Here is a 7450-nt window from a genome sequence, read left to right on the forward strand (position 1 = left end):
TTCTATGCACAAAGTGCAACAAAAGTGCTTCACACACAAGACCCAAACAAACAAATAACAAAAATGCCTAACGGAGTGGCGTAATCGCCAGCGTACCCGTCACACGTGAAACATACAACATGTGAAACATTCAAGACGGATAACAAACAAACAAACAAAAACAAATAATAAAATAAATAATTAAGACATTTTAAAAAGAAAACTCATGTTAACTTAGTCCAGTTGGTTGCATCTAGTTAAGCGGCTGAATAGTCCAAGAGGGCAATGATGAAGGCACACAGCTGTGTCCAACCCGGAGGATTTAACGTTTTCCTGGCAGTCTGGAGAGCACTGGAAGCAATGAACAGTCTGAAGTCGTAGGTGATCCTACAGATCAGCAACTCAGTGAACATTGACAGCAACCGTTTGTTGTTGAGTGAGATCGCTGTCGTCAGAGTTCTTCAAACTTCCTTCTAACGTTAACGTTAGCCTACTCTATCCAGACTCCAGGCAGCAGAGCATGGCAGCTCGCAGGTCAATCCAGTGGTCGTGGCAGCGGAGAAATCCCTTTCCGAAGCGCAGCGCCGTTCACGGATGGAGTACACCAGAGGCCCAGGACAAAAGCCAACGCCTACGTTAGCCATGGCTAGGTCCTCAGCCCAATGGACTTTAACGTTAAGTTAACTTAACGTCACAGCATCAACAGACTTGTCAGCAAATAAAGGACTAAGAATAACACAAAAACTACCCAAAAATAACGTAGTTCGTATGACCCCCACATCATGCTTATGGTACTCAGTAGTTCGTATGACCCCCACATGCTTGATGGTTCGTACTCAGTAGTTCGTATGACCCCCACATGCTTATGGTACTCAGTAGGGGTGGGCGATATGGACAAAAAATAATATCTCGATATTTTTTGTGATTTTGACGATAACGATAATTAGTCGATATCCTTTAAAAGAAATTTGTAAAAGTCTGAGTTACTTTACAGCTCATTATTTATGAATAGCATCAAAACAATACTAACCAATAACCTAACCTGTGACCTTTTAACCAAATCAACCGATGCATTGTCACTCTGACACATTTCCAATTCTGCCCCCACTTGTGTGTGTGGCAATGACATGGTCTAGCCAGCTAAATTAGAGAAGATGAATAGGCCTGACAGTTTCCAAAGAGAACGTCTGAAGCTTAAGTTCCCTTCAAAAACCTTTACTTAGGATTCACTGTAAAACTAAGCAGACCAACAGAGTAAATCTCCGTTATTTCCTTCAAGGTTTTGTTTAAGAGCAATCATGTAGGCTAACATTCCAAGTTACAGAATATAAACTAATGTGTTAGCTTATGGATAATGTATATGAGAAATCCCATAGAGATGCTAACGGTTAGCATAATCGATAAACAGATATTTAGAGCGAACTTCAGACCATTTACAAAAAAGTTAGGCCTACATGAGAAGAATTCTTTGTTTACAACTGACTATTAAAATACTCAAAGGCTAATGTTTTCTCTCCATATAATACCATGTAGGAAAAAACGTGACTCATCAATGCTACTTGAACAGAAGTAGCCGCACAAAATCCCAAGTAGCCTACCTCTCGCTGCACAAAATAAACATTAGGCGTGCGTGTGACAACGTGGACCCACTAGTAGGCTTGGGTATCGAATATCGAGTATTGGTTGGAACCGGGACTATATTTGCGATTTTTCCGGAATCGTTCAAAAGTTTAAATTTCGATTCCTAGTTTCGATTCCCAGTCCGCTGACCGGAAGAAGAAACGGCTGAACACCAACGAAGATGCGCATAGTTCATAGAATTAAAATTCATGGAGAAGGTCAGACTATTTAATTCAGAAAGCAGGGTTCCCGCGGATCCTTAAATAGTCTTAAATACAACGGAATTTTCGAAATAGAGGTATTAAATGGGCGTATGGGACCGCCAGCGAGTGCAAGAGAGCGAGTGATGTCTCAATCCAGTTTCGTGTATTTCAAACGCAATTGTATAAGTGACTAGGCTATTAGGCTACTGGAGGAAGTGTAGTGGTTGCAGAGTGAAGATGTTTTTCACGGGTGTGGTTAAAGGTGTGAAAACGGTAATAATACAGTAGGCCTATGTACAAAATAATATGCCTGACGTTTTCGTGGTGTAGCTGAGGCCAGAGAGATATACAGGAAGCCTACGTGGAATGAGAAAGCCTACGGTAGAATGAGCGGGAGAAAGAGCGATAGGTTGGCCATATGTTCGAATTTAGGCCGGACATATGGATTTTAAAAGCCCTGTCCGGCGTCGGACGCTCATTTGTTCTCCTTTTTGGAGTTGCGCTTGGCATCTAAAATCGTTGCTCGGACGCAGCATCGTTTCACAAACTATGGACGCGAAGACTGCTGGTCAAATTATGTGCAGTGCTTCGCAATCAGGAGGAAATACTGTATATGTTAAGTTGATCTGTTTACATCTTTCCAGCGTGTGTTGCTGGCCTAGCCTAGGGAAGAAAATATCTGTCTAAGTTATAATAGCCTACCTGTAATATCTGCCAGCAGCTTGCTTGCCAGCGCTTCCCAGTAGGCTAGGCCTACTTCGCAAAAGTTGTGAACTATAACCACATATTTTTTGAATGTCGGCGACTGGCTACATAAAAAAAAAAAATGTGTGTTCATAATACGTGCGTGCTTGAGATGAAACCAGCAGTTTTCAGCAGGATCATGCGAGGAGGACCTGTCTCTTAATTAATTTAAAACAAGTCAATGGTTTTACAGTGTTTCAGTCAAGCTTTGGTTGGTTTAGATACAACTGGTATGCAAAATGTAAAGTAGTGGATTAACTTTAATTTGCTGTGCTGCATATTGGACAATAAATGCACATAGTAAATTATATAAAGTAGGCTTATTAAAATATGTAAATAACTTAGTCTAACTTTGAAAAAAATATTGAAGGGAATCCAGTCCTGTGCACATGTCTTTGGCAACTAGCCTAGGCTACTAAAGACACAGGTGAAGAACAGCCTCAGCAGTAAGCAAAACCAAATATGTACAGCCAGCTTCAAAAGCAAGCAGCCCAGACCCTAAAATTGGCCATTTATAGCTTTGAAGGTAATTCACACACAATTATTTTTCTTTCGCCAAAATATATTTGGTAACTTCTGTAGACATCCAAAATGGGGTGGGGGTTAAAATTAGTAGGAAAAAAAACTATTGCATAAACAGTCATATATATCTTTTTGCCGTGGTATAGTCTTAAGTTTCATTTAGATGTCTTGAAAAGGTCTTAAAAGTCTTTAAATTTGCACTTAGAAAATGTGCAAATACCCTGAGAAAGACCGTTGATTAGTTAGCTCATTTAAAATATCCTAAACTTTTTTTGACCCTGCCTCTTAAAAAAATCGGAATCGAGAATCGTTAGGAACCGGAATCGAAATAAGAAATCGGAATTGGAATCGTTCAAATTCAAACGATACCCAGCCCTACCCACTAGTGATCATGTGACACTTGCTCTGCTGCAGCCAGGGGCTTCTCCCGCACACCTCCTGGATTTAGTAAATGTATGGGTTTCAATGCATGATTTCAAGTGTAATTTAAATACTCGATAATGTCAATTTACACATCGTTAAAACAACAATCATGATATTATTGCAGACGATATCGCTCACCCCTAGTACTCAGTAGTCCGTATGACCCCCACATGCTTATGGTACCAGAGACTTACTAATGAGGAGACACAGCACTCAAAAAATCCTCCATAGAAATTCATGGGGCTAGTTTGTAACGTCTACACATATCACACACCTTCCTCGGCAAAACGTCGACATGTGAATACATTGAGCCAATCATGCGGTGTGTTGTGAAGACATCGTGCCAATCGTGTGTTGTGAACTCGCAGCTGGAGCAAGATTGGTGTCGTGAAGCCTTGCTCATGCGCATTTCTGCCGAAGAGGATGCCCGATGAGTGCCCAAAAAGCGTTGCAATATGGCCGCCGAGTGGAGGGACTTGCCTAAAAGGACTTTGATGGTACTCAGTAGTTCGTATGACCCCCACATGCTTGATGGTTCGTACTCAGTAGTTCGTATGACCCCCACATGCTTGATGGTTCGTACTCAGTAGTTCGTATGACCCCCACATGCTTGATGGCATCGGGGCTCCTAATAAGACGGCCGATGGTCCTGGGGGATCTGCTCCCAGATGTGGACATGGCCATCACTGAGTTCCTGGACAGTCTGTGGTGGAACCTGGCGGTCTTGGATGGACCAAAACATGACTGCTTCTAGTGCACTGACTGGAGTGTGTTACAGAATAGACAGGACTTAGAGGAGGTCACACAGTGCACAACTGACTACCTGAACTTCTGTATGGACATTGTTGTTCCCACCAGAACTGTACGCTGCTTTCCCAACAACAAGCCTTGGATAAGCAGCAATGTCAAGACCCTTCTCAACAGGAAAAAGATGGCGTTCAGAGAGGGGGACATGGCAGAGCTGAGGCGCGTGCAAGGGGAACTCAAATTCAAGCTGAAGGAGGCTAAGGAGGACTTCAGAAGGAAGGTGGAACAGAAACTGCAGGAAAACAACTTGAAGGAGACATGGGACGGCATGAAGGTTATCACTGGCCTGAAGAAGAGCAGCAGCTCTGTGGAGGGGGACCTGGACAGGGCGAACCAGCTGAACCACTTCTACAACAGGTTTGACTGCCCTGCTCCAGCTCCAATGGCAGTGGTCTGTCCACCACCCCCTGCTGACTCAGACACGGCTCTTGTTTGCGTGCCTGCCCCACCCCCACCTCCCAGCCTCCCAGTCTCTCCAGCTCTGCATCCCGGTGACACCCAACGACCTAAACCACCATCACCTCATGCCCTGCCCCCGCCTGATGCCTCCTTGCCTGTGCCTGCTGAGGTGTCCACGACTCTGGCAGCCTTGATAGGGACATCAAGGAGGTGGTCATCCCCCAGCCCCCACCCCCATACCCCCTCAATACCAGTGCATAACTCACCTCCATCATCACAGGCTATCGTACCCCACCATCACTGGATATTGCACCCCTCCCCCACATGGCGATCACGAACAATGAGGTGACAACAACCTCAGTCAACAGCCATCAGACACACAGATCCCAGATGCACCCCTCCCCCTCCCCTCCCCTTACACCCCCCATCATCACAACAGATCAAGTGAGAGCCCAACTAAAAAAACTGTACACAAATAAGGCAGCGGGGCCTGACAGACTGTGTCCAAGGCTACTCAAGGCCTGTGGTGCTGAACTGGGGGAGCCACTGAAGCACATCTTCAATTTGAGTATACGCCTTGGACAAGTTCCAACACTGTGGAGGACATCATGTCTCACCCCTGTCTCTAAGAAGCCACACCCTAGTGAGCTTAATGACTACAGACCTGTCGCTCTTACATCACATGTGATGAAGACAACGGAGCAACTGGTCTTAGGTATGCTCAGACCCCAGGTACGCCATGCACTAGACCCGTTACAGTTTGCATACCAGGAGAAAGTGGGCGTGGACGATGCCATCACTTATCTTCTACACAGGACACATTCTCACCTAGACAAGGGGAAAAGTGCTGTGAGAATCATGTTCTTTGATTTCTCAAGTGCTTTTAACACCATCCAACCCCTCAGACTGGGAGACAAGCTCTTGCAGATGGGTGTGGATGCTCACCTGGTAACCTGGATTACAGATTACCTGACCGAGCGGCCACAGTTTGTCAGACTGAAGAACTGTCTCTCTGACACTGTGATCAGCAGCACCGGAGCGCCACAGGGAACTGTGCTCTCTCCAGTCCTGTTCACCCTGTACACATCTGACTTCTGAGTCATGCCACATGCAGAAGTTTTTTGACGATACTGCAATTGTGGGGTGTATCAGGAACGGGCAGGAGGATGAGGACAGGAGCCTGGTGGAGGACTGTGCAATGGTGCAAACTCAGAGCAGGCTGTACTTCCTGAGGAGGCTGCGGTCCTTCAATGTGTGCAGCAAGCTCCTCAGGATGTTCTACCAGTCTGTTGTTGCCAGCGTCCTCTTTTATGCAGTGGTATGCTGGGGAGGAAGCACAAGGAAGAAGGATGCGGGGCAAATTGACAGGCTGGTAAGGAAAGCTGGCTCTGTAGTGGGAGCTGAACTGGAGTGCATCACTTCAATATCTGACAAAAGGACCCTGAACAAACTGATCAACATCTTGGACAATGAGTGTCACCCACTCCACAGCACTATTGTTAAGCAGAAGAGCCTGATCAGCTGGAGACTTCGCTCACTGCCTTGCACAACAGACAGACTGAAAAAGTCATTTGTCCCCAGGGCCATTGAACTGCTCAATGCTTCACTTAAGGGAAGAGGAGAGATAGACTTCTTTGCATAGTCTGTCTGCCTCTTCACCCCCTCCATGTTTGGATACTGTCTGTCCACTAGCCACTTTTTACCACTGTCTTTCTGCCTCACTGTTTGCGTGCTATATTAGCACATTAGCACATATGCATAACCCCTCCCTCCATGCCACAGCCTAACTGTGGCCACACTTATACCTTTTCTTAATATAGTTATATATAGACTTTATTCTTGCACTGTTGCATTGTTGGACTTACTCATTTGCACTATCACCATGACACTCATTCACACAGAGCACCTTACCTTACCTTACTATGCACAGAGAATCACAGGCTCAGTCCCTGCACAAGCGCCTCTTGATTGATTAATCACCCACTACGTGGTTACTGTTTTTAGAATTGATTTAGATTAAGTGTTAGTTAGTACAACTTGTATTTTAGTATATTTAGTATATTCTTTATCTTCTATTATTATTGCTTAGTTGTGTTTTTATATTATATACTTTTAATTACTTTTTCTGCTGTTAGTGAATGTGTGTGTTGTCTGTATGCTACTGAGACCTTGAATTTCCCCTGGGGATCAATAAAGTATCTATCTATCTATCTATAACGTCCAGAGCTGTTCTATTGGATTTAAAGGAACACGGCACTGTTTTATGAAATCGGGTTATTTACCGTCTCCCCTAGAGTTAGATAAGTCTCCCCTAGAGTTAGATAAGTCTCCATAAGTCTCCCCTAGAGTTAGATAAGTCTCCCCTGGAGTTAGATAAGTCTCCATAAGTCTCCCCTAGAGTTAGATAAGTCTCCCCTAGAGTTAGATAAGTGAGCTCCGACCCCTCCGCCATTAATATTTTAGCAGGACAGTCGAGGGCTCAAGGGGTTTTCATAATTTGCATTATTGTTCACCATGGAAATCAAATAAATAAACACAACAATAACACTTCCATTCTGTCTTTTTATTGAGTGTGTTTGGTAAACAACAAACAAATCTGAGTTTAGCTTTGCCTTTCCAAGCACAAGAGCATATGTGGATAATGGACAGATCTGCCGTCCAATCACAAGAGCATATGGATAATGGACAGATCTGCCGTCCAATCACAAGAGCATATGTGGATAATGGACAGATCTGCTGTCCAATCAGGATGA

The sequence above is a fragment of the Alosa pseudoharengus genome, unplaced genomic scaffold, assembly GCF_046254945.1.
Source record: "Alosa pseudoharengus isolate Yale_2024_CS ecotype anadromous, Long Island Sound unplaced genomic scaffold, YU_APseudo_1.1 YU_APseudo_1.1_scf_5, whole genome shotgun sequence".
In the NCBI taxonomy this organism is placed as follows: Eukaryota; Metazoa; Chordata; class Actinopteri; order Clupeiformes; family Clupeidae; genus Alosa; species Alosa pseudoharengus.